The 21,984-nt window shown below is 38.8% G+C and overlaps 1 long non-coding RNA gene across 2 annotated transcripts; it reads left to right on the forward strand.

Moving 5' to 3' along the window:
• The first annotated feature begins 15,243 nt into the window (after nt 1–15,243).
• On the forward strand, nt 15,244–20,956 carry LOC136163265 (uncharacterized). Of its 2 annotated transcripts, none has more exons than XR_010662202.1 (3): nt 15,244–15,454; nt 17,048–17,093; nt 19,177–20,956. It is a non-coding gene; the product is annotated as an uncharacterized lncRNA (long non-coding RNA). The 2 variants fall into 2 exon arrangements; XR_010662203.1 differs by lacking the exon at nt 19,177–20,956 and adding an exon at nt 18,226–19,168.
• The last annotated feature ends 1,028 nt before the right edge of the window (nt 20,957–21,984 follow it).

Here is a 21,984-nt window from a genome sequence, read left to right on the forward strand (position 1 = left end):
CGTCATTTTTTTCCATAGGCTATTCAGTAGAAACAAGTCACTAGGTCCATTCCACATGCACAGTCACATCCCACCAAGAGGTGTGAGGCACAGAAGGCAGGAATCACTGGGAGCTGTTTTGGAAGCTATTCACCACTCTGGCTGTTAACAGTGTCCTTCAAGAGTATAAATTCACACCAAGATCACTTTTTCCCAGTCATTACTAAGGATCTCATTTACTTGACTTCATAAATTCACCCATTCAAGAGATACATAAGGATCTCCTAATTTCACTTGTGCTCTTATCAGCAAACAGAAAGGGAATAATGGCCTCTACCTGAGTGCTTATATTGTTGGACATTGATGTGGCACTTTGTCTCCAAACTTCTTATCAAAGGATTCCTCTTTCTAATGCCATTCAGTAGGTTTAGATCCCTGCACATCTATCCCTCATTTTGCACACTTAATGTGTTCCAGAATTAGCTTGCAAGGCACAAAGGCATTAAACTAAAAGACTATTAACATAAAAATATTGTAGATAAAAGTACTGTATGAATTGTCTCTAGCAAGTTTCATGCTGAAGGTACGTTTGCTGTAAAGTATATAGCAGCCAAGATAATGGCTGTGCCATTCATTCATTTTCAAGCACTCCAGGGGGTGATGGAAAATGCGTGGGGCTTCGTGATCGGCACACTGCCTAGGGAGGGAGAGGGCTTGCTACTGGCATTGACTCACCTGTGTCAGCATTTGCTGGGCCAGGGATGCCACATGTCCCGTTCGTCCCAAGGTTCAACTCCCCACCGCCCATGGTGCCCCCTCCTCACTGCTCATCTGCGCACTCTCCTCTCATTTCTGAACCATATCTTCATCACTTTACTACTTGGGAAGCTAGCCATGTTTTTAAATCTGTCTTCACAGGGACTTGCATAAGCGTGCTGTAATATACATCCCCTCCTAAAGAGCGCTCACAAGCTCAAGAAAAAGGACTTTCAGAAGGCAATGCCACGTACAGGCTCCCTGCTTGTGTCCTTTTCTAGGTGAGATTGCATGCAGGTGAGTGGAGAAAAGCGCGACACAGATCTGAGACAGATATTTAATTCCTTTGTTATTAAACACTCAAATGCATGCCTGCACATGTATGTTTCTTGTCTTAAGCAAGGAATGATTGCATCCTCTTCACAAGTGGGGAAACCCTGCTTATAAGGACAGAAACATTTTGACCCACAATTCATAGCAGGATCTGGCAACACAGTACTGTTGACTCATGTGGTTCTCTGAGCCCTGCTTGGTGGACAGTTTCTAAATACCATTTTCTACCTTTAAAGGACAATTTAATGAAGCATATTTAATATATAGAAGAGTTTGCTAGTTTTCAAAAGTAAAAATGTTGAAGCAGTACTTAGAGCATAAAAATCTCACCTGTGTCTATGTTCACTTGATAAAGTACCCAACAATTTGAAAACCTAAAATAACTCATATTTCTTATAGTTGGGTTCCATAATTACAAACATCTAGGTTCAAATCTGCATGACAAGATATTGCCAGCCATATAGAGATCAGAGGAGAAAACCGGGAGAGGGAACAGTGCCAAGAGCCAAAGGCAGGATTGAGCATGGCATGTTCCTGGAACAGACATGGGCCGGTATGATCAAAGACTTGTGGGGTAAAGAATGGTGGTATGAGGAGATCATGAGTGGTCTGAGGCCAGACCCTATAAAATTGTTTGAGTTAGGAGCAGGAGTTTCTATTTTACACTTAATGTGATGAAAAATCTACTGAAAAAATGTAAGCAGAAGAATGGCTGTGGTCCTATTTCATTTTTAAATGATCACTCCTGACTGCTAAAGGAAGGCAAGAGAGGAGCCCAACTGACTGGTTAGGTGGCTAGTACAATACTCTGGATGAGCAAAAACATAGTGGCTTGGATTAATACAGCAACAAGAGAAATAGAATGTGGCACAATTTGGGTACTTTTGAAGGTAGAGTTGATTGACCTTGCTGATGGTTTTATAACAAGTAAACTATAGAGTTTGGGGGAGAGGCTGGGGCTGAAGTCCTGAAATAATGAGGAGCAGAGGATCACCTTGGGAGTAAATGTAGAGGGAGATGAACCATGAATTGTGGGCACTCCAACATTTAGACACTGGGAAGAGACGGTCTAGCAGAGAAGACCAGGAGAGAGTGACCAATGAGGCAGGAGGAAAAGCTAGAGACCTAGATGTCCCTGAAACCAGGAAGTAAAGATTGAATGGAAGGAGGGTCAGTTGTACCTACTGTCTCAATTGCTTCTGGGAGGTCAAATAAGAAATGACACAGTGAGACCACTGGATTTGGCAACATAGAGTTTATTAGTGACTTTTGCAAGAACAGATGCACTGGAGTGGTGAGGACAACAATCCAAAGAGGCTGGTTTAAGGAGAGAAAGAAAGAGGAGAAGGTAAAAGGAAGAAGAAAAATGAGGCAGTAGCTGGAGGAGGATGTGGAGACTAGGAAAGATGTTTGTCTTTTAAGATAGGGATGTTGTAATATGTCAGTGCTAAGGGGAATGTCTGGGAGTGAGCAGGAAGAAGGTGCAAGAAGGGATGGGAAAGTTATTTTAGAAAGACCGTTTTAGAACAGCAGAGGAAAGCTGTTTGAGTAGGGCTTAGTACACTTGAGATTTATGACCATGAATTTAAGTGGTTATCAGTCATCCTGGTAGGTTTTTTTCATCAGTGTTGGTACAGGCATAGAGTAAGTAAATAGTGGAACTTAAACAAGGACAGAGCTCTGCCAGATGAGTGCAAGGGGAGTTATGGAACTAAGATGCATTCAATAGACATGATTAGATAGATCGTTGATTCTAAACTGGGTAAGGAGAGAAATGAAAACATCACTGAATTGAAGGTCTTGGTAAAATAGAGGAGTTGTTGAATTGTAGCACCAGAGTTGGTAAACTAAACATGAGGTGCTTGAAGTAAAGATTTTAGAAGTGGAACTTTTTTTATATTGACTAAGTAAGGAACATAATCAAAGGAATGGATGGTTGAGAATGATAGAAGGAAAAACCACTGGAGAGGAAGTAAAAAAAACTGAGGAGGCCAACATAATAAATGGCTTGAGAGCCACTTAACATAGAATTTGAGCAGAATTGATGAGAAAATTTGGCCACTTCAAAATATCTATTATTCAGATATTTTACTTTAATACACACTCAAAACTGATTTATTATCAAACTAATGTTTGGTTCCAGGATGAGGATGAAGTTTTTAAAGAAGTAAGAATGGTCAAGTGCATTTCTGTTAAAAAAAAAACAAAAACAAAAAACAACCACCAGACCTTGACTGGAATACAATGACAGGTTTTATGACCATATGGTTTAACCTAAATGTGTTTATAGGCTCTTCAGAAAATAGGACAGATGGCTAAGAGCTGCAGAATGAGCAAAAGGAGTGTGTGGAGCAGACAAATGTCTTAGTGATCACAAAGAAAAACTGAATACTTCCCCAGTGGGCCTTCCGCAGAGGACAAAAGACTAAATTCATTGGAATTCTGTACTGCTCTGTAAGTGAAAACTAAATTTGCTTTAAAATACTAACTTACCCTGAAATCTCAATTTTTAACAACAACAAAAAAGTTAACTTGGGCTTATAATTCCCCTCTGAATTTCTCTTTTCAGAAATGATTTCTCCATTTCCAAGTCCATGCTATAATTTTATGTTACTTGACATGTTTTATTAATATGTTCTTCAGGCCTAAGATTTATTCCTTGCTATTTCATTATTACTTAAAATCTGTAAAAACTTTGTTAGAGGACTGTTAATGGATAATTGATGGATTTTCTGCTTAACTTTATTCACAAGGGTTTACATATTAGCATGTAAATTTTGACTAGGCTGCTAGGTCCATTTCATTTTGGCATTAATGCTACAAAAAGCTGATAAACGGCTCAGCTGGTACCATCTGGAAGCTTGATTTGTGATGTCACAGCTGACACTAGAAGTTAGTTTGAGGAAACTAATTAATTTCCCACATTTCAGATGTTGAAAAAGAAAAGCCTTTCATGATGCTAAGAGTATTTCCCAGAGATGAAAACGTATTTTCCAGTGTCTATTATTTCCAGTCCCATTTTCCTTGCTGTCAGCCTCATAATCTGATAGAGACTTGGGTAATGCAAAGCAGAGAATATCTGTTAAAATTCACATATGTGTTTATAGGTGCCTATACATTGTATGATCATAGGCAAAGATGTGGCAGGACTTAACCCAACAGTGTTAAAGCAGGAAGGTATAAGGAAGTAGTGAAATTGTAGTTAATTGGAAAAATGTACTTGACATAATGTTAAATTATGAAAATATAAAATATGGAATATATATTTATTGTAATATAAAAGCATTTAAAAATAGGTTAAAGTTGAATATGTTTATGAGTAAGAGTTAGAAGGTAGCACAAATTAAAACATTGATTTAATTAAATGACAGACTTGTAAGTAACTTTTGCTTTGAATTTATGTTGTTTATTGTTTTTACAATAAAGTTTTTAAAACAAAAGGAGACTGGGAGGTAAATTCCTCATTCTAATTAGTGCTGGGTTACCTTCTGTTCATTAGAATCAGCTCTAAGCTCCTTAGTTAAAGAGGAAGGAAAGAACCTTGAATATGCTCCAGTAAAAACCACAGATACATTAAGAATTGAAGAATACATCCTTTGAGGAAGAGTAAAAGGAACTGAATTTAAACAGCTTAAAACTTTCCTTAACTGTAAAATATGGAGGTTTGATTCAGTAATTTTTCATACCCTTTGAGCTCTGACTTTTTCAATCCTTAGATCTGTTAGCCAACAGAGTAACTGCCAGTTGCCTACAGCATCTGAAGCAGTAAACTAGGCGTATGCCTATGCTTGGGAGTAGACTTGGTTGTAGGCTGACTACACTAACAGTCCTTCCATCAGATGAAGAATTCCTTTTAGATGAAAGAAATAAAGGACATGTGCTCTTCCTCCTCTGAGCAAGAAAATCCATGGGCTTTAACTGTAGCAGAACGAGCTTGGTATCATGAAAAGCTATCTGAAAAAATGTGTAGTAAATGTAGATGCGGTTCGTACAAGACTGTCAAGTCCGTTCACTGGAGACTTTCAGGATCAAGGTGGTCACTCATCACCAGGATGTTGTCAGAGAGATGTCAGATGGCCGGGGTGCTCCATAGCCTAGAACTCTCTCAAGCACCGGGTACTACATCTCTACCAGTTTTTTTCATAGATATTCAAACGTATGTCCTCTCTTCCTTGAACAGCCTATAACTTATCATGTTCTGTACCATCAAAATCCACTCTGCCCCCAAGATAAGAACAAAACAGGCACCCTACATTCCTCTCCTTTGTTATCCTTATCCAATTGCTTAGGAAGTCCTCTTCCTTCTGAGTCTTTTAAGTGTCTTTTGAACAAGTTACCTAATTTCTTTATCCACTACTCCTATTTCAGACCCTCATTATAGAACACTGCAGCGGTGTCCTAATTAATTTCTTTGCCTTAAGTCTTGCCCTTCAATCTTTTTTCAAAATTGCTGTCAAAATTATGTGGGTTTTTTTTTTTAAGTTCAGGCTCTTCAGCCTGAAGAAACATCTGCCTCATCTCTTGATCTTTATTTCCCATCACTGGCACTGCTCATTCACCCTAAATGATAGACATTTTAGAAGGCCTGAGGTCTTCTTCTTTCACATATTCCTCCCTCTGTTTGTGATAGGACTTTTACCTAGAATGCTCCTTCCTTTTTATGACTTTTGAACTCAACTTTTCAAGCCCAGATCAAAAGACACCTCTTCTCAAGTGTTTCCTAAGCTTTTATCTATAAACAAGAGGCAGAAATAATTATTCCTTCCTCTGTGTTTCCAAGGCACCCTAAATATACCAATAGTGATGTTGATCATATTACCTCTCATTGTAATGATGTGATTACATATATGATAAAGATGAAATATTTTGTGTCTGTGTTCCTCACTTCCCATCTCCCTGCCACATGCCAAAGGACAGTTTGGATCTTTTCTGGGTAAAAGAATAAAGAGTGGCTTAAAAACTGGAATGAAGAGGGAGAAGAAATCAATAAAGAGTTCTGAGAAAGGTAGTGTCGCCATCAGGGCTGAAAACGTGAGGTTCTGGGTAATCAAAGTCTGTAAGTATGATGAACTAAATTGAGACTTCTTTAATGTTATGTGAAAAGCATAAAGATTGAAATGCATTTCTAATTACTACTTGGAAACTAGACTACGCTTCCCACATAGTCTAAGCCGCATGGAGCGCTAGCATTCTGTTAAGCCACCTGTATGTGCTGTCTCTAAACTCTACTTCATGTTTGTTTCCGTACCGAGAACAGTACATTATTTCAGTACCAATGACTCAATAAGCAAATGTATGAATTGTGTGCAACTCTTCTAAGGAAATGCCCCAGGTTTCCAAGTTAACAATAATGAACATTTCCAGTGGTGTCACTTTTACTTTGCCGAATTCTCAAACACTAGTGGTCCTTGAGACCAGGCCAGCAGAGGAAAGGAATGTACCTTGGTTGGAATATAGGCATAGAGGCCTCTGTGAAAGCCCAGGATGGAAGGACAAGGTGCCAGAGTATCCAAAGCAAGTTTTGGAGTGGGTTAAAGCTCTGGTGCCACACGGCAGTATGCTGGAAAGTTATTGGTTGACACTGTATTCTACACTGTCACACACTTTCAGGGGTTAAGGAAAAAAAAGAGAAAATATGATGCAATAAACGTTATCTCTGAAGTAAGACACGAACTGCTTGGTTTTCCACCTTTCCAGCTTGTGGTCTTTGAGGGACCAGTTCCTAGAACCAATTTCAGTTGGATCCTGGAAGAAATCAAGTATTCTCAGTCAACCAACTCCATTTCCACATTCAATCTTTTGTATCCTTCCTTCGTTACTTTCCCTTCTGGGATACGTCTTTTAAATTACTATTACCTTAGTATAGGAAGCTACATAAAACTGTGAGAATTATTTTTCAGATTCTTAATTTTAGCCCTTTCAATATATTGAATTTCTTTTTCAATAAGTGTAATTGTATTGCAGGCTCAGCTTTTATTACCATGGTATGAAATTGGGTTCAATGCTGTTTACTGCATGCAGTTATGTCTGTAGTTAGCTTTTAAAGATTGAGTTTGCATCAGTTTGAATACAGGCACCGATGTCATGTTTCTGTACATGTTTTCCTCATTTGAGTATTTCTCATCCCACATTGTGAGAAAATTAATATAATTGCACATTTTCTTTTTCTTTTCTTTTCTTTCTGTTTTTTAAACAGCGACCCAGGCTGTTAACCCTTCAGAACCCAAGAACGTGGGTCAACTGTGTAACAGGGGCCCTGAAGGAACAGTTATGAATCAGAGCCTGCTTTATCCCAGCCACAGAATGCAAAGGGTCACACTCTGTAGGAGCTAAAGGAACTGTGGTGGGGGAGGGCAGTGAGTTTCCTGACCCTTCCTTCCTGGGAACATTCACCCTTTATCTGGGAGCAAGGTATTAATAGTTCCCCTTCCACTTATAAAATAGAAGACAAGGGTGCTTACCTTAAAAATTAGAACTGGGTAAGATTTCTAGCGCACTCTGAAATTCTTTTCAGTTCAGCTCAGTTCAGTCGCTCAGTTGTGTCCAACTCTTTGCCACCCCATGAATCGCAGCACGCCAGGCCTCCCTGTCCATCACCAACTCTCGGAGTTTACTCAAACCCATGTCTATCGAGTCGGTGATGCCATCCAACCATCTCATCCTCTGTCTTCCCCTTCTCCTCCTGCCCCCAGTCCCTCCCAGCATCAGGAATTCTTTTAGGGTACACTTTATAAGAACACAAGTTATTTCTTTTATTGTTAAATTATGTTCCTGTCATCAATAATTCTCCAAGCATAGCCTTTTTTATGAAAAGGCTCAATGCTGTAAGTCACTGAGTAATAAAAGAACTTTGCCATGAAGGTGGAGTCAAAGGCATGCAAAAAAAAAAATCAGTCTCTGGTTAAATTACCTTTGTCTCCCATTTCCTGTGGTGTACTGCTTGTTGGACAGAAAGGTAGAGGGAGGAGGGGAAATGGGAAGGTAGGAGAATCAGATCAAAATGGGAGCCCCAAAACACACATTGAAGGAGAGGAAAGAAACCAAGTGTGGTGTGGAGACAAAAAAGAAAAAAAAGTGCCCAGTGGAAATGAAGTCCACTGATATGGGAAGGAAAAATAAGTCCTGTCCTGAATGGTAAGAAAAGGAAGAAATCAGACACTGGAAACTCGAGAGTGACCATGGGAGACAATGTGGTCATAATTAGAAATGAGTTCTGGGCGAAACAAAATTCAAGTGCCATGCTTTGCAGACCAACACTAAGGAAAATGGGGCTCTCGTTTTCCCTTGTTTTATTATCCAGTTTATATCATCCATAAAGAATTAACATGGGAGCCCCATGTTAACTACTTTATACTATGGAAATATTCTTAAATGATCTTAAATGAATAACTAATAGCAGTCACATTTGTGGGCATATAATGCTTCAGTTCAGTTCAGGTTAGTTGCTCAGTCATGTCCGACTCTTTGCGACCCGATGAACTGCAGCACGCCAAGCCTCCCTGTCATCACCAACTCCCGGAGCCTACCCAAACTCATGTCCATTGAGTCCGTGATGCCATCTAACCATCTCATCCTCTGTCTTCCCCTTCTCCTGCACTTGATCTTTCCCAGCACCAGGGTCTTTTCCATTGAGTCACTTCTTCACATCAGGTGGTCAAAGTATTGGAGCTTCAGCTTCAACATAAGTCCTTCTGATGAACACCCAGGACTGATCTCCTTTACGATGGACAGGTTGGATCTCCTTGCAGTCCAAGGGACTCCCAAGAGTCTTCTCTAACACCACAGTTCAAAAGCATCAATTCTTTGGCACTCAGCTTTCTTTATAGTCCAACTCTCACATCCATACATGACCACTGGAAAAACCATAGACTTGACTAGAATGGACCTTTATTGGCAAAGTAATGTCTCTGCTTTTTAATATGCTATCTAAGTTGGTCATAACTTTCCTTCCAAGGAGGAAGCATCTTTTAATTTGATGGCTGCAGTCACCATCTGCAGTGATTCTGGAGCCCAGAAAAATAAAGTCAGCCACACTGTTTCCACTGTTTCCCCATCTATTTGCCATGAAGTGATGGGACCAGATGCCATGATCTTAGTTTTCTGAATGTTGAGTTTTAAGCCAACTTTTTCACTCCTTTTTCACTTTCATCAAGAGGCTCTTTAGTTCTTCTTCGCTTTCTGCCATAAGGGTGGTGTCATCTGCATAGCTGAGGTTATTGATATTTCTCCCAACAATCTTGATTCCAGCTTGTGCTTCCTCCAGCCCAACGTTTCTCATGATGTACTCTGCATATAAGTTAAATAAGCAGGATGACCATATACAGCCTTGACGTACTCCTTTTCCTATTGGGAACCAGTCTGTTGTACCATGTCCAGTTCTAACTATTGTTTCCTGACCTGCAAACAGGTTTCTGAAGAGGCAGGTCAGGTGATCTGGTATTCCCATCCTTTTCAGAATTTTCCACAGTTTATTGTGATCCATACAGTCAAAGGCTTTGGCATAGTCAGTAAAGCAGAAATAGATGTTTTCTGGAACTTTCTTGCTTTTTTGATAATTTTGTGAATGTTGGCAATTTGATCTCTGGTTCCTCTGCCTTTTCTAAAACCAGCTTGAACATCCTGAAGTTCATGGTTCACGTATTGCTGAAGTCTGGCTTAGAGAATTTTGAACATTACTTTACTAGCATGTGAGATGAGTGCAATTGTGTGGTAGTTTGAACATTCTTTGTCATTGCCTTTCTTTGAGATGGGAAGGAAAACTGACCTTTTCCAGTCCTGTGGCCACTGCTCAGTTTTCCAAATTTGCTGGCATGTTGCGTGCAGCACTTTCACAGCATCCTCCGTCAGGATTTGAAATAGCTCAACTGGAATTCCATCACCTCCACTAGCTTTGTTCTTAGTGATGCTTCCTAAGGCCCACCTGACTTCACATTCCAGGCTGTCTGGCTCTAGGTGAGTGATCACACCATCGTGATTATCTGGGTCGTGAAGATCTTTTATGTACAGTTCTTCTGTGTATTCTTGCCACCTCTTCTTAATATCTTCTGCTTCTTTAGGTCCATACCACTTCTGTCCTTTATTGCGTCCATCTTTGCTTGAAATGTTCCCTTGGTATCTCTCATTTTCTTGACGAGATCTCTAGTCTTTCCCAATCTATTGTTTTCCTCTATTTCTTTGCATTGATCACTGAGGAAGGCTTTCTTATCTCTCTTTGCTATTCTTTGGAACTCGCCATTAAAATGGGCATATCTCATCTTTGACAAAGGAGGCAAGGATATACAATGGAAAAAAGACAATCTCTTTAACAAGTGGTGCTGGGAAAACTGGTCAACCACTTGTAAAAGAATGAAACTAGAACACTTCCTAACACCATACACAAAAATAAACTCAAAATGGATTAAAGATCTAAATGTAAGACCAGAAACTATAAAACTCCTAGAGGAGAACATAGGCAAAACACTCTCCGACATAAATCACAGCAAGATCTTCTATGACCCACCTCCCAGAATATTGGAAATAAAAGCAAAAATAAACAAATGGGACCTAATGAAAATTAAAAACTTTTGCACAACAAAGGAAACTATAAGTAAGGTGAAAAGACAGCCCTCAGATTGGGAGAAAATCATAACAAATGAGGAAACAGACAAAGGATTAATCTCAAAAATATACAAGCAACTCCTGAAGCTCAATTCCAGAAAAATAAACGACCCAATCAAAAAATGGGCCAAAGAACTAAACAGACATTTCTCCAAAGAAGACATACAGATGGCTAACAAACACATGAAAAGATGCTCAACATCACTCATCATCAGAGAAATGCAAATCAAAACCACAATGAGGTACCATTACACGCCAGTCAGGATGGCTGCTATCCAAAAGTCTACAAGCAATAAATGCTGGAGAGGGTGTGGAGAAAAGGGAACCCTCTTACACTGTTGGTGGGAATGCAAACTAGTACAGCCACTATGGAAAACAGTGTGGAGATTTCTTAAAAAACTGGAAATAGAACTGCCATATGACCCAGCAATACCACTGCTGGGCATACACACTGAGGAATCCAGATCTGAAAGAGACACGTGCACCCCAATGTTCATTGCAGCACTGTTTATAATAGCCAGGACATGGAAGCAACCTAGATGCCCATCAACAGATGAATGGATAAGGAAGCTGTGGTACATATACACCATGGAATATTACTCAGCCGTTAAAAAGAATTCATTTGAATCAGTTCTAATGAGATGGATGAAACTGGAGCCCATTATACAGAGTGAAGTAAGCCAGAAAGATAAAGAACATTACAGTATACTAACACATATATACAGAATTTAGATAGATGGTGGCGATAACCCTATATGCAAAACAGAAAAAGAGACACAGAAGTACAGAACAGACTTTTGAACTCTGGGGGAGAACGTGAGGGTGGGATGTTTTGAAAGAACAGCATGTATATTATCTATGGTGAAACAGACCACCAGCCCAGGTGGGATACATGAGTCAGGTGCTCGGGCCTGGTGCACTGGGAGGACCCAGAGGAGTCGGGTGGAGAGGGAGGTGGGGGGGGGATCGGGATGGGGAATACGTATAACTATATGGCTGATTCATGTCAATGTATGACAAAACCCACTGAAATGTTGTGAAGTAATTGGCCTCCAACTAATAAAATAATATTAAAAAAAAAAAATAAAGACAGTATCTATGACATAGGATAAATAAAATAGATCACTGAAGCAAAAAAAAATAAATAAATAAAATGGGCATATCTTTCCTTTTCTCATTTGCTTTTTGCTTCTCTTATAATGGTTATTACCCCTTTTTTTATTTTCCCCATCTATCCCCCTTTAAAATAAGGATTCTATTTAAACCTCTCCATGTCTCTCTAACTTAAATGTATATAATAAACAGTTTGGACACTCTTACCAGTTTTCTGATCCATCTCAGTTAAAGGCCCAAGTTCCTGCATTTTATCTCCTTCTAGCCAAATTCCCCTCTCTTCTTCTTACTCTTTTTCTCTATCAGCTCTTCTCAAAGTGTGGTCTGCAGTTAATTGGCATCCCAGGAACCCTTTCAAGGGTTCATAAGATTAAAAAACAATGAAAACTTTTTCATAATAATTCTAACTCTCTTTCTCACTGATGGGGCCGACAGCAAGTTTCATGGTAGAGCCATTGGTGCCTCAGCACCCCTGGAACTGTGTTGGTTGTTCCTGTAATCTCCACTGTCACATACTTGCAGGAGAAGAAGAATGGTACAATAAAAATGATCAATTTCACTAGCCCTCAGTACTTGAAGAAATGAAAGTAGGCATAAAGCACTTGAACTGCATACTGAAGTATGATGATTTGAGCACTGTGTGACTGTTACAGCTACTAACTAAATTAGCTGCTTTTTCATGGAAAACCATTTTTACTCGAAAGGTCAACTGATGAGATGAACCTTGGTTATTCAGACTCGGCTATTTAGCAATAATTTTCTTGAAAATGAATGAAGTGAGTCCATTACTTCAAGGAATACAACTTGACAGTATGTTTAAATGAATTAACTGTGCACTTTAAAAATTTCAGTATTAATTTTCTAATGTAGTTAAAGGTTTTTTAAAGTATGCAGTTAATTCATTTAAACATACTGTCAAGTTGTATTCCTTGAAGTAATGGGCTCACTTCATTCATTTTCAAGAAAATTATTGCTAAATAGCCGAGTCTGAATAACCAAGGTTCATCTCATCAGTTGACCTTTCGAGTAAAAATGGTTTTCCATGAAAAAGCATCTTAACCCCCATAGGGCTTCCCTGGGGGCTCAGATGGTAAAGAATCAGCCTGCAGTGCAGGAATCACCACCCCCCTCCCACCCCAGGTTGGATTCCTGGGTCAGGAAGATCCCTTGAAGAAGGGATAGGCTACCTACTCCAGTATTCTTGGTCTTCCCTGATGGCTCAGATAGTAAAAAAAAATCCACCTGCAATGTGGGAGACCTGAGTTCTGGGATTTCATCCCTGGGTGGGGAAGATCCCCTGGAGGAGGGCATAGCAACCCACTCCATGGAGCATCCCCAAGGTCAGAGGAGCCTTGTGGGCTACAGTCTGTGGGGTCACCAAGAGACAGACGTGACTGAATGACCAAGCACAACACATAACCCCCATAAACAACTCTTTGGAGTGTAAACTGGTTTTTAAGATCCTGAGACCAAAAGTGTGAAAACAACTGCTTTGTATAAACGCTTCCCAAAGTGTGTTCTTTGGCAGTCTGGCCTTTGGTATGCTCAAATTTTGCACTATCCAATATGGTATCCAGGAGCCACAGGTGGTTGTTCAAATTCACATGAAATAAAATTTGAAATTTTGTTCCTCAGTCATGCTAGCCACATTTGAAATGCTCAACAGCCAAATGTGGGTAGATGATAGAATATTTTCATCATTGCGGAAAGGGATCTGCAGTCTGGGAAGCTTGCCAACACCCTCCTCCCCTTCTGCTCTCACTTACTCTGCATGTTCAGTAACATCTGAAGGTTCTGCAAAGTTTTGAAAGGAGGGAACACTGTTTTGTTTAAACGTTTTTCCAGCTTATTTAAACACAGAACTTTTTCACATGACACTTACTCCGATTCTATGAAACTTACTTTGAAAAATGCTATTCTGTCTCTTCCCATATTTTCATCTTAATCACTCAACTGAATAAGGTTTTGTTATCAGCAATTTTTTTTTTTACCTCTTTGGAAAGTAAGTGGACCTGAGTAATATATTGCATTGTAGAAGCCTATCATCTGGATCCAGTTCACACCTGGAATTTCTCCCATCAGTGTATATTCCTGTTCAGATTACTTTTCTGATTATTTCTGGATGTTTAATTTAATGTTGGCATTCATGTTATTAATTTGGGTTCCTACCGAGAGTTTCAGAGACTGAATTCTTGACTGACATTCTCTGTGACTTAAGATTATTTGCCACCAGTCAATAATATTTTGTAAGCTTTAGGATTTTTTTAAAAAAAATAAACTTTAAATTTTAGAATAGTTTTAAACCCACAGAAAACTTGCAGGAGTTAGAGAGAGTTCCCGTCAGTCTCACATCCAGCTTTCACTGTTGTTCACACCACTGTGCTACTCCTGTTCGTGAGCCTTACTTTTAAAGTTTCTAATGTAAAAACATTGGGTTTATTTATTACTTTCCAAATTAAAATCATAGTACTGAATATGCTTTTTCAAACCACTAAATTCCAACACCCCATGATGAGAGTCAATATTCCAAGTTTCCTTGAGCATTTTTCAAATAATTGTCAGTCTCATCAGTTAAGTTCAAAAACTTCCCTATATACTTCTCTCAGGTAGGTGAGCTGCTGGGCTGGTGATATTGGAACCAGGGCTCTGAGCAGGCAGTGCTGGCTGGAAACTGCAGGCCAATAGGAAAATAGGGGAACTGAGGTCATTGCCCACAGTCAGGGTGTGGGAGCCAGGGAAGTAAAAATGTGGAGTGTACAGAAGCTCCAAAGTGAAAAGTCAGCTGTGGAGGACGGGTAAACAGTGAAGGACAGAGGCAGAAAGCTGAAAAACCTAGAAGAAAAGGAAGCACAGAAGGAAGTAGACAGCATGAATGGCCTGCAGATAAGTTCACAGGTTGGGAGGGAGAGGTTAAGGACACTGAACTGATATGGATGAATTATGTGTTTTCTATAGAAAAATGCTATATCTAAACAGTAAGCATATTTAATTTATATACTGTCTAAATTTTTTTTTAATTCATAAAAGCAATTAATGCTTATGTTTGTGAATGTGTGTGTGAGGACAATCTGGAACGATAGGCACCAAACTGTAAATAGTGATTACTTCTGACAGTGGGCTGGGAGGGTTAGGGGTTAGAGGGAGGTGATATATAGTTGGTATACTTCTAGACTGTTTCAGTTTTTTACAGAATACATTCATGTATTGCTTACATAAATAAAATAAAAAATAGATGTAATATGTTTGTTTATAAGATCAGAGAATATTGAAAACCACATTGAAAAAATCAAGTTCTTTATAATCTCACCACCCTGTGAAAACCACTTCTTTTGATGAATTTCCTTCCCAACCCTTTGCCCTCCCTTAGTATTTAGATGCATAGATGTGGTAGGCAATAATATTGTTCACGAACACTTGGTGGTCTTCCTGTCTTATTGATGTCAGATGAGGCCACATTCCTTCAGCCAATGAAATATGAGCAGAAATCATGTATGTCACTTCTGGGCAGGAGGTTTAAGTGTTTATTCATGCCGTTGCAATCACGGAAGCTTGTCTCAGGATGGAGCCTCTATCTTCTTCTTGGGTTCCAGAGTGTCTGTGAGGAATATAGCAATCTTGGTGACTTGGAATGAACAGGCAGCATGAGGAAGAAGTAAACTCTGTTTTGTTAACTGATGTAAGTGATGGAGATTTTCAGGTTGTTACTGAAGCATAAATTAGCTTATCCTAACTGACAAAAGAGATAGATATCTGTGTGTATATGTATGAAAATGCAACTGTATGGTGGTGTGTGTGTATGCATGTGTAGAGAAAAAAATATAAACAAATACAAAAAATTCATTGTTACTATGAAGATGTATTCATGCTGTGTGTGTGTGTGTATATACATACATACATTATATACATATATATATGGCCCATGGCAGTGAAAGCATGGGAACCCAACCCCTGGGCTTCCAGAATATGCCCTTATTTTGTGTATTCCTTTTTAGACTTAATATTTTATTATAAAAATCTCCCTCCATATCATAGAGTTTTTTAAAGTAAAATTTTAATATAAGAAGATACAGTATAGACAGGTACAATAATGACTGTATATTATTCCATTTCGTGGACTTACCATCAGGTATTATTTAATATATCTCCCATGGCAGACATTTCGGTTGTTTCCAAGCTGGACTGTGGTAAGTTACCAGTTGACATATTTGCCCACTGCTCTGGCCTAGGATAAATTTCATTCTTAGGATAGATACCATGAACTAGGATTACTGTTAATCCCGGAGCTGACCCTCTCACCTTCTCGCCTTCCCTATACTCACCATAGCATTCGTGTAAAGTCGACAAGGTGAACGCTGACTACTCACAGGGACAGAGGCACTGAGCCTCTTGCCAGTTTTAATAGATAGGATAACAATCCCTTTATCTTTTATATTCCTCCTCAATTCGCCAAAGGCAAGGCTGAGGGGATTTTTTGGCTCAAGAATTTTCACTAAAGAACTAAAAGAAAAATAAAGCTTTGGCCTCCAACTAATAAAATAATATTTAAAAAAAAAAAAATAAAATAAAATCCTAAGTGCAAATCTTGAAAAAAAAAAAAAAAAAAAAAAAAAGAAAAATAAAGCTATATTTACGAAATGTAACTTTCTGGTGATATCTTTCCTACCAAAGATTATCCTTCAGAGTACCAAGTCCCTGGCCTTTTCCTCACTTCCTGCCTGAGTGAGGGATGATAGTTGTACAGGTCCTCCCAGAACCATATCCCTGGTCTCCGCAGCTCTCAGCCTGGGGTATACAGTCACCGCCTCCGTCAGCTGGGGCACCCTGTACTAACACACGGCCCCACTCTGTTGTAACTGTTGGTTTCCTTTTCTGTCTTTTCCTATAGACTACACTGTGAGCTTCTTAGAAGGCGGAGACTGTATTTCATTCATAGAGCCACAATGATTAGCATGGTACCCAGAATTCAGACTTAGAGTAAATGTTGGGTGAATGAATGAATACAAGCAGTAACAAATGCATAAACTTGTTCAAGCATGAGTGCATGAATGATAGTCATAAGGAGACATAGGAAAAGTATTTTTTTCCATCTCTAGAATCAATAAGGGAGCGTGTTTCTGCCTCAGGGAGGTTATATTTTAATCTAGATGAGCAGTTTATCTGTACGGTGTAAATGCTTATAAGGTAGGTGTTCATAACTTGAAGAATGCCTATATCTCTGAGGAATAGCCTGAAAACTAAAGAAGCATATTTCTTTTTTTTCCTTTCTTAGGACTAAAACTCAGTTATGAAAAGTAAAGAGAAAATAAAAGCATGAGGTAAGGCTCTCATGACCATGTCTTTTTGTCTAATTTCATGCCTAATTTCACTAGGCAGGGCCTAAGTACACAGTGTGGGGAGCAGGTTGAGAAACAGGTACTCTTAGACATTATTGCTGGGAGTGTAAATTGGTGCAAACATTTTAGAAGTAATTTTAGGATTATTCATCGAAATTCTGAATGCATATACCATCTGACCAAGCAATTCCATTTCCAGGAGTTTATTTCCCAGATTACTTGCGTAAGTGCATAGATATGAATGTATAAGAATGTTAACTGAAGCACTATTTGTAATAATCAAATATTGGAAATAATCCAAATGTCCATCAGTAGGGAATTGGATAAATAAATAATGTTGCATCAATACAGCAGAATATGATACAGGACTTTTTAAAAAGGATATAGCCCTTTATTTACTGACATGCAAAGATATCCAGTTTGCATTATTTAGTGATGAAAGCCAAATTTTGGAACAGTTTGCACAATATGATTCCATATTCTGAAAAGAAGATGTGTATGCATAGGAGAAAGACAAGAATGGTATTCTGCAAGTTTAACAGTGGCTATCTCTGGGGATTGGGGATTACAGTAATGGTAGAAAATGTCTTTATAATATTGTGTATTTACTCCTGTATCTAAAAAATTATTTATAGCAAACATGTATTACCTTTTAAATAAACATTTTAAAAGGAAAAACAATAGTTAATTGCTACGTTTTCAAATCCTAGGTTGAAAATTTACCTACTCTTGGGTCTTAGGAAGGTTTTATTTACAAAAATATTTCCTTTTGAGATAATTTGAATGATGGAAGGAACAACATTGAGCAGAATTCCAGCTGTTTCAAAATTTGAGCTACCTGACCTACACTCCATTAATAAATAGTTTCTGGTGTCATGTGTTATAGACATCATAGCCCTGTTTTGGATTATTTTGACAACAGTTTAGAAACTTTTCAGTTAGATCATGTTTAACATATGCATGGTGACAGTGGATATTTCATGTGACAGGCAAGATTTGGTGATGATTGGGTTTGTTTTAGTTTATACTCAATCTTCCCAGAGCAAACCTCTCAGTTACAGTTTCTTATTGGTCTGGTATCTGGCTTTTGTTTGTTCTGGTTTTTTGCCCTTAGAAATCGCCACATATTCTCCCTGACAATATGATTTCTCAGTAATTTAGGATCGAATTCCTTTTCCTGATCACATTTTCCATTTTGCTTTGGATGTTCCAAAGGTAATCATGTCAAGTTCTTTTCAGTTCCCATAAAAGTTAGTTGCCACTTTCAACCCAACATACCAAGCTCTGATGACTTAAAGGACCCTACTATTCATGTTTACCTCCAAATAATTAAAGCAATTGACACAAAACTCTGGTCCTATCAGCTTCAATTTGGGTAGGCTGAAGAATGGACAAAGTTGGGACTTCCCTGGCAATCCAGTAGTTAAGACTTCCTGCTCCCAATGCAGGGGACATGGGTTCGATCCATTGTTGGGGAACTAAGATCCCTCATCCTACATGCCGCATGGCATGGCCAAAAGTAAAGGGAGAAAAAGAATGCATGAAGTTCACTCTGCTGAAGTGTGCTTTTTTTGTCATGGCTCTGGGCAAAATCCTCAAGTGGTTGCAGTTTATATGCCAGATTGCTGGCCAAGATTTTGAAGTATGCGCAGCTGGGTCCAGAGACTCCTAATACAAATGCAATCACCAGCACCCAATAAGTGTTTGCTCTTGTTGACATGTCTGGGTACTTTAGTTTGGTGACTGAGGTTGGGGCAGGAAAGAGGGATGATAGGACTATATAGATGAAACTACGACAGTGAGTGCCTTGGCTTGGTTTTGAGCCTCTAGAGCTACAGACAGTTTTCTTCATGAAGAAGCACCCTGCTTTGGGACCCAGATGTCAAAGAGTAGCACCAAATTGAGAAGGGCCACTTTGTCCACCTCCTCATGGAATCCAGCATCATTTTGGCACACAAGCTTGGAGGCATTGGAAATACTGGGAGACCGCGTTCTTGGCACATTCTTGGCCAACTGTTTCAAAGTGAACTTCCTCAGCAGAGGCAGTGATAAACTTTTCTTCCAGCTGTTTGCCAGCAGTGATGGTTGACCAAGGAGAACTGGAGCGGACCAGAAACAATGCTATGGATGCCCCGAGAGCGCCCGGACAGAGATGCCTGTACAATTCTGCTACTGTGCCCTCACATACTGCGGGGGCCCAATATATATTAATTGAATGAATGAATACAGTGATGAAAACTGAAAGATGGGTTTTTGTATATGGAGAAGGCACTTGTTTGGGGACTCTCAGAAATAATGAGAATCATTTGGCGGCGGGGGGTTGGGGAACAACTCCTGTTTAAAGAGGATGGAATTTGGATCCGTTATAATTTATACATAGCTATAGTGTGACCACATTTGTATCTATAGGCTAGTAAAGACATGTGAAAATTGGGCTAGGAATATTTTATAAACCAGAATTGCTACAACAGTTTGTATTAAATAGATGATATTCAGGCTTTTTTCCCCCAAGAATAACATCATTAATAAAATTGAGCAGTGTCTGTGTGGTAGTGGTCTTTGATGAGATTTTTCTATAGGCAATAGTAGCTGTAACTTCAGACTGAATTTATTCTGCTTTCAAGAATATGCCTAAGGAACAAAAGTTGCATGGAAAGAATATAGCTTGCTGAATGGAACAATGTAGCTTGTCCTGTGTCTTGATTAGTGAAACTGAAGCCAATTGTAGGACTACTTAGGACTCTGAGTGCTTAGATATAAAGACCAGAATAGTCCGGTGAATAGTCACCAGAGTCTGTTAAACTTGTTAAACAGGCTCCCTTCTAATACTTCTCAGATCTGGTTTATCACAGAACTTTGTGTTTGTGTTTTAAAATTTGTATCTAGACCAAGTCCTTAGAGAAGGAGAAGGAAGGAAGGGAAGGCTTAGTCTGTTTAGCTTTTAAGGTTAGGCAATCAATTTGGCAGCTGGGCTTATATAACCTTTAACTTCTCCTAATTAGAAATTTTCAAAGTACCTGACTCTCACCAGGATGCCAATTTGCTAGAGAATCTGCTTGTAGCCTCTTTGTGAGAAGTCAGTTTGAAGCCTTAACCGAAAAAAAAAAAATGACAAATGCTATAGCTTCATGAGAAAAGTTATCCTCCATTGTTTGTATGATTCATTGTGAGGCTGGGATTCTAACCTGACTTAATTCTACACTCATTCACCTTAACTAATGTATAGCCTACATTATCACAGCCATTATCCTATAAATGAGTGATACTTTTATAAATCTTCAGAGGAAAGTCAGTCATAGAGGAGATGTCATTTCCTCTCATTACTGTCAGAGTTGAGTCTTTTTTAACATTAATTTTCAGATAAAGGTTTATAAAAATTAAGCTTGGTTATTGTTTTAGCATCTGATAATGGCCATGATACTGAGTTTAAATGAACATCCAATTAAATATTGGTGATGATAAACTAATCATATATCTTTTAGACAATAAAATTTCAAGGAAATTGCTGCTTGTTTTTAATAACTTGGAAGCTCAGTTTATTTCCACATAGAATTTTAAGAAATGTACCGGAGAGTGAATATGCCCCTGATTCTGCAACTTTATGTGCTTGTCTCCATCTTATGTAATTTTATCCCCTTCTATGGCTTCAGTTAGTTTTTATGACCTGACTGAAGCTGAATTCAGTAACTTCTCTTCCAAACCTATTTGTCTGTCTTCACTCCCAATATTAGTAACTGATACCATTCATCCATTCAGTCCTCCAAGTGAGATATCAAGGAATCATGCTATAGTGATCTTTCTTTTAAAAACAGCTTTATTGAGAAAAAATTGATCATTTATAGTATATAAAAGTTGGTGGTTTTTAGTATGTTCACAGAATAAATGAGATTGGTCTATAAATTTCTCTGTATGTGATTTTTTATCCTTTGGTATTAATATCCTACCTGTTTCTTTAAAACATATAGCATCCGATGTATGGTGGCTCCAGAATGCAAATTCTATGGGTGGGCATCTCTGGGAGCAAGGGCAGGAGGGCAGTGCTTGCAGTTTTGTTCTGCTTTTTCTTGGACCCCATTCTGTAGAACTAGGATAGAGGTAAGGAGTTTTCATCAGAAACAAAAAACAGGATAAATTCCCAGGGGAATTCTGTCAAACCATAGACCATGAGGGGCTTCTCTGGTAGCTCACCTAGTAAAGAATCCATCTGCAATGAGGGAGACCCGGGTTCAATCCCTGGGGTGGGACGATCCCCTGGGGAAGGGAAAGTCTGCCCACCCCAGTATTCTGGCCTAGAGAGTTCCCTGGACTGTATAGTCCATGGGGTCACCAAGAGTCAGACATGACCAAGCGACTTTCATTACAAACAGATGACAGAAGATGATATCATCTCAATGCTATTTTATCCAGTCCAGAGCACAGAAAAAAAGAAAACCAATCCCACTATGTGATCCAAAAAAATTCTTAAATATTACCAAAGAGAACCAACAGAACAACCTCCTACCCTTTAAAATAATATATATTTATAAAGTGCATTCCAAGAATAAAAGAGTTTTTCCATAGTAGGACATCAATTAATATGATTCATCAACATAATAAAACTAATGAGAAAAGCCAGATCATTGCCTTCAGAAAGGCATTTGATAAAATTCAACATCCATTCAAGTTAAAAATACTCAATTAAAAAGGAATTGAAGGATAGTTTAGCCCATAAGCCAGCTCCTTCTTTAATGGAAAAACATTACTAAAAGTAGGAAAATACAAAGATGACCACTATGTCCACTTACTAACATTGGAAGCAGAAGTATTAGCCAATACAGTTAGACAAGAGAAAGCATTTAATCACATAGTAATTGAAAGGAAGATGAAAAACTCT

Source organism: Muntiacus reevesi, chromosome 3 (assembly GCF_963930625.1).
Source record: "Muntiacus reevesi chromosome 3, mMunRee1.1, whole genome shotgun sequence".
Taxonomy (NCBI): domain Eukaryota; kingdom Metazoa; phylum Chordata; class Mammalia; order Artiodactyla; family Cervidae; genus Muntiacus; species Muntiacus reevesi.